We start from the raw sequence: 18,843 nt of genomic DNA, 5'->3' as shown, positions 1-18,843 counted from the left end.
TGCAGAAACAGCGTGTGTTACGTGAGCTTTAATAAATTAAATAATATTAAAGGTGACGTTCTTCCTGATCCAATTTTTTCAAACTTAAGTTAGTGTGTAATCCCAGCTAGAAATTAAAAGTTCTAAGAACGTTCTCTGAAAGTTCCCAATGTTCCCAAAAACATTCTGCCAATTTGTCATCAAGAATCAGACTATGAATCTCAACCATGGTGACAAATAAAATTGTAAAAAAATCCTTATTTATCCATGCTGCAGTGCATGCTGGGAGTCCTGAATGATATTTGTAATTTGTTAATACCCAGCATGCATTGCAGCATGAAGTTTTTTATTTAATTGTCACCATGGTTGAAATTCATACTCTGATTCTTGATGTTTGTGCATCCCAATTATACAGCGGATATTTTTTGTCCAAAGTTTCTAAAACTCCTTAATGACAAACAGCTGTGAAAGTGCTGGATCTCATTTAAATTTTTGACAGAAAATAAACTTTTGATTAGTAAATTAATTAGGTGATGGTCTTTACCATTATGTACCAAGCACCACAGAATTACACTATTAACTTTTCATAACAAATGTGGTGCATTAACACAATGTTAACATAACCAGGGAATAAATTAGCAAGCAAAAAGTCAAGTGTCAAGAGTCCAACTAAAGCAAACACTAATCACAGTAAGGGTGACTTTAAATTAAACAAAACATCAACATCTAAACCTAGTAAGTGAATTGAGTTTTCTACAGCAATATATTTACTGAACATTCAGAAATAATGTTTTCTAAAATAATAAAATGCAATGTTTCTCTATCATTTACATAACAGTTAAACAAGTCAATATAATAAACAGTTGTTGTTTTAAACATTGTGTGAACATTAAAACATGACATTGTCATAACGTTTAAAAATGGTAAAATGTAACATTCCTCTAACGTTCAGACAACAGAAACGTTCTTAGAACTTAAAAAAAAACTAGTCACTTTTAACGTTGGCAGAATGTTTTTGGGAACATTGGAAACTTTCAGAGAACGTTCTTAGAACTTTTAATTTCTAGCTGGGATGTTGCTGTTAGTTAATAATACCTGCAAATTGATAAAGCTGAAAAGTTCACTGCCAGGCAATATATTTTCTTATACAGAAGTCCCCTTTCAAAGCCTACAGCGAACGGCCGGTTTGGACTGCAGCCCTCTACTTCCCAGTTGAATGACGTCAATTAATATAAGAGTTTTTGACTAAACTCCACCCACAGGAATACGTCAGTTGCCAGCTAAGCTCAAATTGCTCTGCTAAGCTAAGCTGCTGTCAAATCACTACACACTAAGGGGCTGTCCACACGGAGACGCGTATCACCGTATAAATTTGTTATTGTATTGGCGTTTCATCCACACGGATCCGGCGTTTTGGGAGACTGAATCCGCTATTTTTTGAAACCAGGTCCTAAAGTGGATAAATCTGAAACCGACACCCTTGCGGTGTCGTCTGTACAGCCAATCCGTATATTTTGTGAAGCGAAAACGTCATCACGTCACGTGTCGGAAGCGTCACACGTAACAGCAACAACAATAACGGCGGACTACGTGATTGTGTTCGTGCTACAGAAGCTACTAAAGCCTACTAGCTTTATTACAGCAAAATCTATTGCTTCTATGCAATTGTGGTGACCAACAAGCGATAATGGACAACACCATACGTTGGTTATGCGCATGCTCAAAGTCTTCTTCTCCGTGTATAGTGTATATCTGTGGCAGAATTACAGCACCCCATACTGGTCCCGCATATATACTACACCGTTTTCAGTCGGTTTCAGTGGTTTCGTGTTTACGGATTATTTTTTTAGATCAAGGAAAAAAAATGATCGGATAGGGAATGCACCGGCTTCGTGTGGACATAGCTTAAACAAACTAAACAATCAGAACTAATGCATTTTTGAAGGAGGGACTTTTTGAACAAAGAAGACATCAGCCTGTTTTTAGGGCCGTGAAAACAGCGGTATACACAAATAAGTAAATTGTGTGAAAAATACTGTGTTTTGTACAGGTGAAACATGAACACATGTTATATTGAGCACTGTTAACACAATCAAAGCTTTATTCAGTTGCTGCCATAATAAGCAGGGGTGGTGTCTAAGGTAAAATCCAGGGTTTTTGGGGGGTTGAAAAAGTCTGACAAAGTCGAAAAAGTGCCATCTGCTGTTTTGGATTGCACACATTTGTGAGAAAATCATGTTCACATTTGTGAGAAAATCATGTTCACATTTGTGAGAAAATCATGGTCACATTTGTGAGAAAATCATGGTCACATTTGTGAGAAAATCATGGTCACATTTGTGAGAAAATCATGGTCACATTTGTGAGAAAATCATGGTCACATTTGTGCAAAACACAGTACATATTTGTAACACCTCTACATTTTCACTCAAATTGATTTTGTATTTGCAAAGCATTTTCTGTTTGTTTGCGAGTCGAGTTTCCCTTTGCAAATGGGATTGAGTTTGTTTGCAACATGCTGGATTTGTTTGTTTAAATATGGCACAAAATTCACTCCATAGTATAGCCCAATCTTTGAAACTGACTCAAATGTTTAAAATCGTTACAATCACAGTAGATTTAGAAGTGCAAAACCACAAACACTGCATTCCAAAGAGACATGCAAAACAGTTGTACTGAACACACTGCAAAAGTACTATTATTTTTAAAATGGATTTACAAACTGCAAAATATCAAACCTTCAGAAAGTCAGAGCTACAGCATTTGTATAAATTGTTAAAGATTTAACAAAAACAAAATACAACAGCCGACTCTGAGCAGCAAAGTGTTAATGTATTAATAAGAGAAAACACTTAAAACAGATAAACAAAGTAAAAATGAGCAGCACTTTTCACGGAAAGAAACTGTTCTTTAAAGTACTTTTTTAAAAGTTACTTACAAAGGAGTTCCGTTAAAATCTTTTTGATTTCCTCAAAAATAAAGCGGAGATCAGGATAGGTCAGGTTTAAGGCATACATCAGCTCAAACAACATGGCAAGATATTGCAACACGTTCATGCCTTCCAGGACAATACCAAGATCCTCTTCTTCATCACAAGAAACATGTTGTTTAAGAGCCCAAATCCCAACAGTGGTGTCTTCAAATGACCTCGCTGATGCTGACTTCATCAATGCCCTGTACAAAACAGACAAATGTAGTAAGATTTCATTGGAAATTAGTACAATGCAAATTAATATAACGTTAAGGATACGGACCCATGTGCATTGTCACGGTTAAAAAAAACAAGGCAACTGCACTGTCCACTGCTCCAGGTGTGTGTGCACGTTCACTACACTAGGATGAGTTAAATGAAGAGGCCACATTTCGAGTGTGGACTACCATACCTGACAATCACAGCACTTTCTATCTGTCTTTATGCAGTCTCTTTGGCATAGTTTGTCCAAAAGTGAATTCTGTTATTTTCTCACTCTCATGTTGTTACAGACCTGTATAAATGTCTTTGTTCTGATGAACACGAAGGAAGATATTTATTTTGAGGAATGTTTGCAACCAAACTTTTCATGAGCCCCATTCACTTCCATAGTATTATTTTTCCCCACTATGGAAGTGAATGGGGCTCATGATCGGTTTGGTTACAAACATTCCTCAAAATATCTTCCTTTGTGTTCATCAAGGCAAGGCAAGGCAAGGCAAGTTTATTTGTATAGCACATTTCATACACAAAGGTCATTCAAAGTGCTTTACATAGAAATGAGAAAACAAAAATCAAAGATACATGAATTTAAAATATCAATTAAAAGAAAATAAATGTGATTTTAATAAAAACTGTTTAAATGTGTGAAAAAGAATAAAACAGGAATAAAAGTATAAAACAGTTAAAAATGAGAATAAAAACAAGAGAAATAGAAAATAATTAAAATAGTGCATATATAATATAGTGCAATCAGTTCGGACGCAGCATAGTGCTCATTCAGTAAATGCATAGCTAAACAGATGTGTTTTGAGTCTGGATTTGAATGTGGCTACTGTTGGAGCACATTTGATCTCTTCTGGAAGCTGGTTCCAGCTGCGACTGGCATAATAGCTAAAAGCTGACTCTCCTTGCTTTGAGTAAACCCTTGGTATTTCTAGCTGATGTGATCCTAGTGATCTGAGTGATCTGTTGGGTTTTTATTCAATGAGCATATCAGCAATGTATTGAGGTCCTAGTCCATTGAGTGATTTATATACCATTAATAATACTTTAAAATCAATCCTAAATGTAACTGGTAGCCAGTGTAGCGACCTGAGGACCGGTGTGATATGTTCATATTTTCTGGTTCTGCTAAGAATCCTGGCAGCAGCGTTCTGAATGAGCTGGAGCTGTCTAATGGTCTTTTTGGGAAGGCCAGTGAGGAGGCCATTACAATAATCCACCCTGCTGGTGATGAAAGCATGCACAAGTTTCTCTAAGTCTTGTCTGGAAACAAAGCATCTAATTCTTGCGATATTTTTGAGATGATAGTATGCTGATTTAGTTATTGCTTTGACATGACTACTGAAACTAAGGTCAGACTGCAGAATCACACCAAGATTCCTGACTTGATTTTTAGTTGTTTGACCACTAGCGTCAAGGTATGCATTCACCTTGAGAACTTCATCTTTGTTTCCAAACGCAATGACTTCAGTTTTCTCTTTGTTTAACTGAAGAAAGTTTTGGCACATCCAACTGTTAACTTCATCAATGCATTTGCACAGGGAGTCAATGGGGCTGTAGTCATTAGGGGATAGAGCTAAGTAGATCTGAGTGTCATCTGCATAACTGTGATAGGCAATTTTGTTCTCTCTCATTATTTGGCTTAGTGGGAGCATATACAGGTTGAACAGGAGTGGCGCAAGAATTGAGCCTTGCGGGACTCCGCATGTCATGGATGTCCACTCAGATTTATGGCCACCTGTACTTACATAATAACCTCTCCCTTCTAAGTATGACTTGAACCATTTCAGGACCACCCCAGAAAGCCAGACCCAGTTTTCCAGCCTGTCAAGAAGTATGTTGTGATCGACAGTGTCAAAAGCAGCACTGAGGTCGAGTAGCACCAGCACTGATAGTTTGCCTGTGTCTGTGTTGAGGCGAATATCATTTATTATCTTTATGAGCGCTGTCTCTGTACTGTGGTGTGGTCTGAAACCAGATTGAAAAATGTCAAAATAACCATTAGAAATTAAGAATTTGTTCAGCTGATTGAAAACAACTTTTTCAATGATCTTGCCTATGAAAGGAAGATTTGAGATTGGTCTGTAGTTGCTCAATACAGTGTTATCTAGGTTGCTCTTTTTCAGGAGGGGCTTAACAGCTGCAGTTTTAAGGGACTTTAAAAAAGTCCCAGAGTTAAGTGATGAATTTACCACTTTTAGGAGATCTGCTTCTAAACAGTTAAAGACACTTTTGAAAAAAGATGTTGGGAGTGTGTCAAGGGCACAGGTTGATGTTTTAAGATGCTGTACTGTTTCTTCCAAAATTTTACCATCAACTGCTTCGAAATCAGACATCGTAACGACTTTCTGATGTTGTGGTCTGATTTGTCTGACCCCGGCGCAGCTCAAGGATGTGCTGATCACCTTTCTGATATTATTGATTTTCTCAGAGAAGAAGTTAGCAAACTCACTACATTTGCTGTCTGAGAGCATTTCACTTGGAATGTGACTTGGGGGGGTTGTTAGTCTCTCTATAGTAGCAAAAAGAGTGCGTGTGTTATTTATGTTTTCGTTTATAATATTTGAAAAGAAAGTCTGTCTAGCTTTGCCTAGTTCCACACTGAAAGCACGAAGGCTGTCTTTATAGATATGATAATGGGCTACAAGTTTTGTCTTCCGCCACATGCGCTCAGCTTTTCTGCATTGTCTCTTCATATTCTGCACCTCTGTTGAGTTTCTCCAAGGTGATTTTTGCCTGCCATTCTTCTTCCTGACTTTTACAGGAGCAATATCATCGATTACACTCTTAACTTTCGAATTAAAGGAATCAAGGAGAAAATCAACAGAGTCTGCAGATATGCTTGGTGTTAAAGATATAGCCTTCATAAATAGCACACTGGTGTTCTCATTTAAGGATCTCTTTTTGACAGACACAGATCTAGTTTCAATAGTAGGAGAGATTAATATATCAAAGAAAATACAGAAATGATCAGACAGTGCTACATCCTTAATAACAACTGATGAAATGTTTACACCCTTACTGATAATTAAATCTAGAGTGTGTCCACGATTGTGTGTGGGTTCATGTACATGTTGAGCCAGATCAAAAGTATTTAAAACAGCTGTGACATCTTTTGTCATAATGCTTTCTGGCTTATCTATGTGAATGTTAAAATCTCCAGCAATAGCAAAACAGTCAAACTCTGAGGAAATCGTTGATAACAGTTCTGTAAAGTCCTCAACAAATGCTGGAGAGTATTTTGGGGGCCTGTAAATAATGATCAGTAGAATGCGTGGGGTACCTTTCAACACAATACCTAGATGTTCAAAAGACGGGTAATTCCCAAATGACACTTGCTTACATTGATAGACATCTTTAAAAAGAGCAGCAAGACCTCCACCCCTCCTAGCAGTTCTGCAGAAACTCAAATAGGTAAAGTTAGGAGGGACTGTTTCATTAAGGACTGTTGCACTGTAGCTTTCTTCTAGCCATGTTTCATTTAGAAACATAAAATCCAGGTTGTTTGTGGCTATTAAGTCGCTGACTAGAAGTGATTTGTTTTTAAGTGAACAGATATTTAAAAGTGCTAACTTAACAGTACATTTTTTTTCCCTAACAGAGATCTTAGTTTGACAAGTCACAGGCAGCAGATTAGATTGATTTGCCACACGATTTGATCTAGCCTTACACTTTCTATCATGTACTAAAACAGAAATAGAGAAAGATATAGGCACACTGAGTTCCTGCTTTTGTAAACATTTGATAAAAGTATTAGTATTTTCATAGCAGGAACCCGACACACATCACTGAGAGCCATTATCAGTTGTTTTTGGTTCACCTACAGCAGATGGAGGAGGGTGTGTGCCTTGGCGTTGTGTCAGAGACCGAAGAGCTCTCACAGGACGAGGAGGGGGAACTGGGCCCACTGGCTTTGGTGGTTTTGGGGCTTGCTGTTTTCTGGTTGAAATCTGTGGGCTTGCAGCAATAGAGTGGGATAGTTTAGCTCCAGCATAAACCAGTTCCTCCATTTTTCCAGAGAAGGTCAAAAGCGGGGATGCTGGAGAAAGGAATGACATATCTAGTGAGGAGTCCTGTTGCTCTGATGTGACCGGAGGCTGTGATATGTTGTCCTGGTTTCCCTGGCTGTTTTCCAGAAAGTCGTCCTTGGGTGCTGAATCTTGGAGCCGTTCTAATCTGACACAGTCTGACTGTGGTGAGCTCTGTGGGCAGGACTCAGCTGAGATTGCGTCCATGAGCAGTGGTTGTTGTGGCTGCGTGGTGTTATCTCTGTCCTTGTGGGATATGTCAACGTCATGTCCATTCAGGTGCTGGAGAGAAGTCCTGTGGTCATTCATACTCTGTCCAGGTGTGTGTGTGCCATTCAGGTTGAGTGGATTGGCACACACTGCTGAAGGATGATGAAGGGAGAAATAGATATTGTCCTTTAGCACTCTTGCACCCAGTCTGTTTGGGTGGATGCCATCCTGTTTAAATAGTTGTCGCTGACTCCAGAAAAGATTGAAGTTGTTGATAAAGTTCAGTCCTTTTATGTTGCAGGTTTTTTGCAGCCATGTATTAAGTCCAAGCAAACGTGAAAACCTATTTGTTCCTCTTGCTGGAAGTGGTCCACTGATGAACGGCTGAACTTTCACTGTTCTGAGTGTTTCAAAAAGTTTGTTGAAATCCATCTTAAGGAGTTAAGATTGCTCTTTGTGAATATCATTCTTCCCCACATGAATGACAACTCGATTTACAGTCTTATGTTTCATCAGAATGTTCTTAAGGTCCCTGTTTACATCAGAAACGGTTGCTTGTGGAAGGCAGCACGTAGTTGAGTCTCTGTTGCTATAGTTTCTGATTATTGAGTCACCCAATATCAGAGTTCTGGGCTCGGATGCGCTCTGCGCTGAGTGCCGCTGTCTGCTCGATCTTGAGCGGCAGTTAGCATCAGTGTTAGCTGCTGGCTGATTTGATCGGTGTTTAGTCACATTTATCACATTTGGGGATTCCTCACTCATATTCATTAATACTTCAAATCTGTTCTCAAGATGTATAGGTGGTGGTAGAAAGTCAGTGTTTGCAATCCTTGTCCTAGCTGTATCTGGCGTAGAGGAAGCTATTGCGGCAAAATGTGGTGCTCGTGACAGTCTGATTTCTCGAGTGATTTTGGGTCTTGCTCCCTGTTTGTACCATTGATTAGTGTGTTGATCATTAGGTTCATTGGACTCACCGGCTGTTTGCTGAGGGCGTCCATGATGACGAAGCTCTGTTGTGTGTTCCGTCTGGTTTGGTAGTCCTGTAAGTAACTTTGTTTCAAGAACAGCAATCCTTTGTAAAAGTCTGTGGCAGTTTGTGCAGCAAGTAGATTGTTGATGAGGCATTCCTTTTTCTTATCCTTTTCAATGAAGGCAGCTGTGTTTTTCCTTCTGGACTGTAAGCTGATGGCGGTGGGAGGCTAGAGGGATGAAAAATTCCACTTTTTTGTAATCCTCCAGTCCCGAAAGTTTGTAAATTGACGTTGATGCCAAGCTTTGTTGTTTGAGCACTATGCTGATTTGCTGAAGTTAAAATTATAAGATAAAATATAAAAGCGATAAAGCAAAGCGCAGAGCAGTAAGCAAAAGCGTCCGAACAGTAGCAGAGCAGGAAGTCATCAGAACAAAGACATTTATACAGGTTTGTAACAACATGATAGGGAATAAGTGATGAGAATTTTTATTTTTGGGTAAACTACCCCTTTAAATCTTTCCAGGTGTTTTAATGACCCTTTTGCCAAAAGATGTTGTAACTGAAACATACTAAATGCTCTGTACTTCCAACAATGTTTACACATGTTTATGTTTATGAATCTATATCACTCACTTCTGTCATTTGATCATTGATTGTTCCAAGTCTTTTTGCTAGCTGTCCTCCTTTCTGATAGAAAAGTTTCATCAGGTTTTTGGATTGGAGGTCCAGGTGACACGCAGGAACATAAGACAGTAGTGATTCTTTTAAATTCAGCATTTATCTGAAAACAAATTAACCATCCATTGTATATTTGAGTACTGCAAATCAAATAATAATACATGTATATTAGTTACAAAAATAAGATTTAGTTCCTAACAGCAGTACAAAAGTGAAAGAAATGACTTACCAATGCTTTTGAGTGTGTAGCGCATGCAAGGATGATGGACCTATAAGAGGAAATATTCAGAGGTGAAATCAACACATAACCTCAAATGATTAAGACCACACATACACAGAGCAATAATGACAAAATGTTGGACAAAATGAGATCTTAAAACAACTAGGTGCTCTTCTGAAAACGTCAGCTTTAAGGTGTGGCCACTTCAAAGCGATTTTTATCAGTTAATATACCAGACTTCATGCGAGACATTTTAAAAAAGCTTTTTCTAATAGAATCAAGTTTTGCTCGTGGCGTATCGCAAACACGAATAACTGATCCAGGTCTGTTAATCTGATTAAGCAGACAGTTTGTTTAATCCGCAATGTCATTATTAATGTAGTCAATTGATATTACCTAGTAAATTACTTGCATGGATAAAGTTACTCAGGACAGCTAACCAAAAGTTATTCTGTCCAATCACAGTGGAAACGTGTCAGGACAAATAAAACGCTGAGTAAAAAATGCCACTATTAATGACCATTTAACTCAAAGCTGACAGTTTTCAACTCAGATAAAACTGCCAAACGTGAAATAGCGTAAAACGGCTGACATTTTCAAAAATCCTGTGTTTTTCTTTATGAGCCTGACTGACTGTAACGTTAAACTTACTCAACCAGTTGACAGTATGACTCATTTTAACCACAAAAACTTGATAAGTCATTGTAATGGCTACATATTGCACAAAAAAACAGTAATCTACTGAAGATGTATCACGTATAAAGCGAATATAAATAAATTGAACTTACTTTAATAACGTGGTGTCCGTCTGAGAGAGTTCTTCTGACTGACTGCTGTGCTGAATCTTCATTTTGGCACCCAAAACAAACGATATTTATTCTCCTTTTATGGCAATTCACGTCCTTCTCATTGAGCTGTACTGCCACCTTCTGCTCAGGAAGGCCCGGTTTTGTGTGCAAACTCAATTTTATTGATTTCAATTCAATTAGTTTGAATCAACGTGAGAATAATGTGTTCATTCAACATTAAAAAAAAAACATTTTAATTCTACTTGATTAAATTATGTTTACACAAGGAACATAAATATTTTGTGTTTGTTTATTTTGTGTAAATTCAAAGACCCACTATGTCAATTTTTTTCAGTGTACCGGGGTGATGAGACTAGTAGATTAGTGTCACTTCATGGCTGGATGTCAAAATGGTGTCCTCAGCATAGGTCAGGAAACAGACCCACCGGCTGTTAGCTGCCTTGACATGTTAAGATCACACATATCCCAGCACATAGAGTTTATATTACCAAGGTATCAAGACATTTCGACTGTGTCTGTTCCTCGAACAAACAAATACAGGGCACCATTTGCCTTTTCGCGTAAAAATCTTGTTACTATAAAATTAGAAAACAAAACATCAACAGACGAAACTGAAACGTTAAAAGTCGGCCTTCTTAACATTAGATCACTTACCAATAAAGAACCTATTATCAATGAGATAATTTCAGACCAAAACTTTGAGCCAGGTTTCTGTTCATCTAAGTGAATGATTACATTAGTTTAAATGAATCCACCCCACAAGCAGTGTTGCCAGATTGCGCGGGTTCCCGCCCAATTGGGCGGTTTTGAATTTGATTGTGCGGGTAAAAAAGGGCTTGGGCGGGTGTGCAAAAATTCGGCTGGTTTGGGATCAGTTGGGCAGGTTTGAAAGGTGCATTTTATAGGCTAATTATTTAGCAAAAACCCAAGTGTGCATGTATTTCATCTGACGTTATAAACACATGCCCACTGCTTGTGTTTGTGTTGACGCCGATGACGAGTCTGCGTTTAGCCATTCACAAGTGATAGCAGTCAGCCAGCTCTCTCAGTCTCAGCGGGAAATCAAGATGTCGAAGTGGAAAAATATATAAAAGTTACAGATAGGAGTGGGAGAGTGACCCGGGCCTGAAGCAATGGATAATGCCTTTTAAAATCGGAAAATAGCACTGCAAATTCTGCAACACGGACTCCGGATTGCAACATATACGTTGCTTGTCACACATCAGCCGTGTCTCAATGCGAAAGCTGCAGCCTCCGGAGGTCGCATTTATGTCATCAAAACTGTCTTGTTTCAGAATATTAACAATTATATTATAAATTATTGTAATATGCTTATAACTTGCGAATGTAATGGTCAGTTAACAAAAATAAACCAGGCATGATGACTTATGCACCCTGCATATGCGACCTCCGCAGGCTGCATTCGGAGTGAGAAACGGACATCAATTACATGTGGTCGAGCCGTAGATGAATTATCAGAGCATTTCAGGTGAACAAAACCAAATTTTCGGCTGTCATTAAGTCAATTCTGGCACCATGAACTTCAGCCAAGACTGTACATAGTTCTGAAAGTTTAGATGTTAATAGTGTTCTTCAGCATCCTTGCAAGTTCAACCAACAGCCTATTTTTGTTCTGCATTTACTGCATAAGGTAAGCCTATTTACGATCTCTCTCTCTCACACACACCAATTTATCAGGAGTAAAAATACATTATTAATAATAATATAAATAGATAAAAAACAGACATTGTTGAAATTGTTATTAACGAATTGGGTATTTGAATAATCATAAAACCACTTAAATATACGCTGTAAAAGTGCATTGTGCGTGTGGGCGAGGGGGCATAATGTAGTCATTTTAGTGTGTGGTTCTGTTCTGGTCTCGCTAGCTATAGTATGGTGCATTAATTTTGAAAGTTAAAATAACCAAATGCTGATCAAACTAAACCAAAATGTTGATTTAAATATTTTGGGTGTTTTTTTGTGCGTTTGGGCGGGTTTTGGAACAGTTTTGGGCTGGAAACCATAAACTCTATCTGGCAACACTGCCCACAAGAGTTATCACAAGCATGAACCTTGCTTAAAGGTGAGAGGGGTTGGTGTAGCTACAATCTACAATAAATTATTCAAAGTAAACCATAAATCTGAACTAAAATTTAATTCATTTGAAATAATGTTGTTAAATATGGAAATAACTGATCGCAACAACAAACAGTTTTCATTTTTCATAGCCTTTTCTACAGACCTCCAGGTCACCACACAGACTTTCTTAAAAAAAATTGCAGATTTCCTGTCTGAGCCAGTAGTCACTGTAGATAAAACTCTTATCGTTGGGGACTTTAATATCCACATTGATTACCCGTTGTTGCAAAACTGCCAAATATACAGAAGTTAAAGCCGGAGCAAGAACAATGTTTGCTAAGTTTTGCTGATCTGATCATTCGGACTTGTTTCCGTCCGGTTTCGGAGCATGATATACGTCACGACCACACGTTAGCGATTGCATATGGGAGATCCTGAGTGACTCTGGGCAGATCCAATAGTTTTAAACTTCAACAGAGGACCCTCCTTAACGGAAGTAACGCTTTGCAATGGAGCGTGGCCAGACTCTCTGTACAAATGAAATGAATGTACGAGAGTCTATTTGGACCAGGCTACTGCAAGCAAGTAGCCTGACGTTGTCATACTCAATTCTAGTCAGAATTTGAGTCTGATACCGCTCCATTGAGCTATAATTATGAGGCGTGTCTCAACTGAAAAATGCCTCTGCACTCAATTGGATAGACCTACGACCAATCAGAGCAACGGGGTGTGAGACGTATGTTGAATTGACGTATTTGCAGCTTGACCGAACTGCTAGTTATTTTCGCTACAATGACACACACTACAAGTCTGAGTTAGCGAACGTACATCAACACCTACTATGATTACAACATTTCAATTATATCACATTAAGTCATGCAGTAAGACTATCTCTTACCATTTGTACATTAGTTGAACTTCATCCACGACGATACCCATTACGTTTGCTTGAAAAATAGCATGTCCCTTCACGATTCCGGGCTTCCGAAAAGAAGCTGGCAACGACCGCTAATTATATCCATCTCGTCGTGCACACCGAGTTGCATCGCCGTGATACCCATTTCAGTTGCTTCTTTAACTCGATCCTTCATAAGTGCGACAACTTTTGTCGAATCCCGTAGGAAGGACGGCAAAAACATCAACAAATGCCTTGCTCGCGTTTCTCTGTTCCTCTTTTAAAATCAATGCTCTGTCGATATCTTTTAGAACAGACTCAATGTCAGAATCCACACATCTGATTTCTGCGGCAGCCATTTCGTTGTAAACAACAGATTCAACACACGCGCTCTTTGGTGACGTGGTTGATTTACGTTACTGATCATCTGTCCATCATCGTATAAAGCCCGCCCTGACAATTTGATTGGTCGACCAGCTTTGGGTCGAGCATAATTTCTCAAAATGTTGTGGGCGGGGCTAAGATCGGCTGGCACCCAGGCTAGCAAGCAAGCCTAAGATGGCCTATGGGCTCACTTAGGGCTAGCCCAAGGGCCCGCGCAAGTTGCTCATTGGCAAAACGTTGGCCCATAAGCGCTGGCCCTGCACAGGCAGCCTTCACTTAGCCCCTAGGAAGTCCTCATACAGCAAAATCTCCAGAGTTAAATAAACACTGATGGGTGTATATATTGTTCCAATCTTACAGAGTGTTAAAAAGTAACACTAAAGCAGAATCAAAAGCTCTGTCATCCTCTTTCTCACTATCTTTGTCTGAAATCTAAAATTGCATTTTACATCTTACTTGTAGAGTCGTTTTCTTACTCAAGGTTTAGATTTTATATTATTTAAAGTCACCATTAATGTGATCAGTGTTTGTTTTAGTTGAACTTGACTCTTGACTCATACCTTGTTCAGTCTTTTTACTGCTATAACTGTGTGTTTAAGACATGTTTGTTATGGCAGAGAAAAGACAATAGAGCAACTCTTCAGTGGTGATTTGTACATAATATCACAACATCATATATACATATAATTTTTTTTTTGGAATGTTTTGTTAATTTTGTTTTAAGTATTTTTTTAAATACTCATCTGAAGAATCATTTTCTGTTAATAATAAAATTACAGTGAAAGGTCCAGAGGTCCAGAAGGATTTAGAAAAACTTGTGCACATGGATTTTTTTGTAAATTATTTACACAAACATAAAAAATTAAAGCAGTGCTTCTCAAACTTTCGGTGGGCGGCCCCCCTTGTGTAGGGTGACCCCCATTAGTGCTCTTCAGGGCCCCTAAAGGAAATTGATGACATAAAATATTGTAAAACATACAATTTAAATGAACCAAAACTTAAAATACAGAATTTAGTGCTGTTAGTGCTGCTTATTTTAAGAGGTGGGTAGAGTACCCAAAATCTGTACTCAAGTAAAAGTACAAGTACTTTTACTTTTACTTGAGTACATTTTTGTATAAGTATCAAATGTAATTATTTACTTGAGCAAGAGTAAAAAAGTATTAGATGAAAAACTACTCAAGTAGTTAGTTACTCGTTACTTCCGATCTGATAGAGAAGTAGAACAAAAGCACTGAATTTCAAACTACTTGGAGGGTTTTCACAAACTTAAAAGTCCCATTGTTCTGCTTATATACAAGTAAAGCAGCCTATCTCAGTCCTGCAATGGGTACATTAACATCACATAACGTGTCATTTGAGAAAAAATCTCAAACACACACACACACACACAGATGTTTTTCTGACGGTTAACTCTGTATTTAATTTTCACAACACAAACTTGTCAGCATCTGCCTTTAAACATGCAAACAGTAAACAAAAAAGAACGTGTTTGTCTGTTTGTTATCATGTTTTTCTATAAATAGGTTATTTTCATTGCCATTAAAGTGCAATTACTGAACATAAACAGGAGCTTAATAAAAATGATCATTTTAGAATTTCATATGGAACTTATCTTTTTGTGCAAATCAACTCATAATATATAATACATGTTTCTTTAAAATCAAACTTTTGTCACGGTTAATCACCGTGATCTGCTTTTGTGTGTGTTTTGTTACTTTGATTGTTGTCACCTGGACATGTCATTAATTACCATCAAGGCCGCCTTAATGCACGGGCTTACCTGGGCTGAAGCCCAGGGGCCTCCCAAGTTCAAGGGCCTCCCAAGTTTGCGTTTATGACGAGCTGAAAATGTCATATTGTTTTGTAACTTGTCGGGTTTTCTGTCAATCACTCTAATTGCACGTTACATGGCTGCTGATTGGTCCGTTAACTTAACGTGAAATAAAATGTCAGACGTAACATATTTTTAATTCCGCGTAATGTAATTAAGTGCGCGTTGTCAACTTGACATTCCTGCACGTTAGACTGAGTGTGACAGAGAAACTGGAAATAATCCACCAACAAATGAAAGAGTAATTTCTGAAATTTCATAATAAGCACCAGTGAGGTGCAGATCTCTCTCTCTCTCGCTCTCTCTTTCGTGCGCGCGCTCGCTCGTTCGCTCTCTGTGCTCGTTCAGCTGAGTCTCTGGCATGCAGAAGTCTCTGACCCGTGCACAAGAAACTGTGCCGCTAAATTAAGAATGGAGTTCCCGCACATAATGCTGTTAGTTGTTATAAAGTTTAAGTTTACTCGCGTTTATATCAGTGACGCGTGCGCAGCTGGAGCGATGTAGTTTGACGCGACGTCAGCTCACAGTACACACATCTGTTGGTAGAAAGACGAGAAAGAGACGCAACGGTAAAGGTGCAAGTCTAAGAAAGTAAAGAGCGACAAAACCATGATCATCCCCTGATAGCACCATTATAAATCTTATTATCCAAAGATCTTATATACAGGTATGTTCCCTGTCTGTCTTGTGCATATTCATACTTGGTCGTTTTACATGCTTATGTATGCATAAATACTAAATACAATGCATACTATATCTTCAGTAGCTTACAAAATAAATAACTGATTAAAAAACAAGATTCTGTCTATAAAGACTTATCTTTTGTTATCATTAATGCATTTAACAAGATTCTGTCTATAAAGACTTATCTTTTGTTATCATTAATGCATTTTCACTTTAAAACTAACTTTAACTTCTTATATTTTTAAAACTGTGGTGAGCATTTAGTTAGTGAGTGGCAATTTTCTGCAAATTATATTCCAAAAACTATATAAACATAAAGCTTATAAACATATAAACTTTCACACATTTTGGTTTTATTATCACCACATGTTGCTGTGTGTGGTTGTTAAATAAAGTGTCTTGTGTTTATGCTCAAGTGGGCTCAGTATGTTAATAACAATATTATGGTGTTTTCTGGCTCAAAGAGGGAAAACTCATTGTTGTATGTCTCGAAAGAAACTAATGCATATTGTGAAGTAGATTACCTAGATATTACACTTAAAAAAGAGACTATAAATCGAGGGGAAGGGGGGCCTACAAACCTCTTAGCCCCGGGGCCTCACATTAGGTTAAGGCGGCCCTGATTACCATCATCATCAACACCTGTTTTAGTCTGTATATATATGCCTGTCTGTTGTCTGATCTGATGTGTTAGCATTGTCATTGAGTCCCTAGTGTTTTTGTATACGTTCTTGTCTAACTGCTTGCTTGTTTGTTTCATTCGCTTAGTGTTATTTAAAATAAATATATGTTTTTGGTAACTTGCGTCTGCATCCTCTTACCTGTTCTACGTATCGTGACAACTTTATTCTTTTATTTTTATTCATTAATTCTTTAGGAAGGATTTAAATTAAATACAATCCCGTTTTTATTTGAATGTATTTTCTACACATTAGTGAGGTGTCCGGATTTGTGTATAAATGCAAGACGTCCTTACAGTATGCTTTTCAGTTTGTTTAGTTGTGGGGAGATAATATGGACATGTGCAGATGTGAACGTGCTGTTTGTATGGTTTAACTTACACTAGGTTTTGTCATCGCTTGCACAAGAGTGCATATGGCAAAAAACCTCGGACAGTGTGTGAAATGACAAGTGTTCAAATAGACATACTGTGACACTTACTTCAGGTTGGATCTTGAATTCCTGTACGCTGAGATGTCAGCTCGTTTATTGAACAAAGCATGCATTGCATTACGAAACTATTCTTTTTGACCTCTTGGAGTGAAAACAAAGACCGAACTTGAAGCCATGCATGATCTGCCTCTTATCTCTCGCACTCATCTGCTTCTCCTATCATCTATGTGCGGTCGTGCGCTAAAGGGTGACGCAGCCTGTCTCGCGAAACTTTCGAACGCGCCCTATAAACTTTTTAAAAAAATATATTCATTAATTATTACCATTTGACAGTAGCGCAGTAACGCCGCAAAATGTAGCGAAGTAAAAGTACAGTTTTTTTCACTAGAAATGTACTTGAGTAAGAGTAAAAAGTACCCATCCTTAAATTTACTCTAAAAGTACTAGTTACACAAAAAATTTACTCAAGTGAATGTAACGAAGTAAATGTAATTCGTTACTACCCACCTCTGCTTATTTTATATGAGGTTTAACTACACAGAATTAATGATAAATTCATGCATTTTATAAAATGCCATAAAACTGGGGGCCTGAACAGACTGAACAAAGACTGAAAGAAAGACTCAAGGGTCAGGTTTAATCAAACACTGATCACAAAAATGATTACTTTAAAGTATGGTGAGAGAGAGGATAACAGAGCTTTTAATTCTGCTTCAGTGTTACTTTTTAACACTTGACAATATATACATCCAGCAGTGTTTATTTAACTCAGTGGATTTTGCTGTATGAGGGCTTCCTGGGGGCTAAGTGAGGGCTTCCCATGCAGGGCCAGTGCTAAGGGGCCAACGTTTCGCCAGTGAGCAAACCTGCATGGGGGGCCTAATTTATAAAACGCTTTGTAGAAACCATCCTACATTTGATCTTCAGTCATTTATCAATAAATTTTAAGCAATTGCATTCCATGTAATACTAACTTAAAAATAGTGTGCATAATTTTTGCATCCATTTTTTCAAATTAATCCTTTTTTTTCAGTGTAAAGCTTATTAATAGCCGCTGTATTTTGCTACTGATGTTGTCTGTCGATTTTTCAGTGTTTTCCCTGCTTCTATTAATGTAAAGCTGCTTTGATACAATTACCTATTGTGAAAAGCGCTATATAAATAAAATTGAATTGAAAAATCAAAAGTAAAGGTACCGTTACTTTAATGATATTTTACTTAAGTACAAGTAAAGTTACTGGTCTAACAATCTACTTAAGTAAAAAGTAAGTCAGACTAAAAAGTCAGAGTAAAAGTAACTTTTTAACAGCAGGGTAGGGGGCATGTGAAAAATTTGAAAAATATATAATTAAAATTTGCTCCCCTTGTGATGTCAGGAAGGGATAATACTGCCCCTTAACCTGCAGTATCCAATCATGGCTTTGTCAACTACAGGATCAGCTCATTTGCATTTAAAAGGAACAGTTTAAAAATGACTTTTCCAATGGCTCTAAACCATTGTACTAATGAAGCGGTTTACTCCTCTAAAATATCAGACCAATAAAGTGATTTACTCCTTTAAAACGTCAGACTGATCCTTACCTCAAATCTGCACCACAGTCTCCTAAACTGAATGTAATTGGACGATCCATTGATAAATCACTCTTCAAAGTCAAGCAGCTGGGTTCAGAAGATTCTCTGTAAGTGAAAGTAAAAGAAAATTTAAACAGAGTTTAGTTGATCAGTATTGTGATTAACACAATGTATTAACTTATTGCA

The 18,843-nt window shown here is 37.8% G+C and overlaps 1 long non-coding RNA gene across 1 annotated transcript; it reads right to left on the bottom strand.

Annotated features, from left to right (window-relative positions):
• Nucleotides 1-9,024: 9,024 nt before the first annotated feature.
• LOC141368865 (uncharacterized) lies at nt 9,025-10,138 on the bottom strand. The gene is made up of 3 exons (XR_012372301.1): nt 10,073-10,138; nt 9,294-9,333; nt 9,025-9,167 (listed from the first exon to the last, which is right to left on the bottom strand). It is a non-coding gene; the product is annotated as an uncharacterized lncRNA (long non-coding RNA).
• Nucleotides 10,139-18,843: the final 8,705 nt, after the last annotated feature.

This window comes from Misgurnus anguillicaudatus, chromosome 2, assembly GCF_027580225.2.
Source record: "Misgurnus anguillicaudatus chromosome 2, ASM2758022v2, whole genome shotgun sequence".
NCBI lineage: Eukaryota > Metazoa > Chordata > Actinopteri > Cypriniformes > Cobitidae > Misgurnus > Misgurnus anguillicaudatus.
This window is presented reverse-complemented; position numbering and strand designations above follow the sequence as displayed.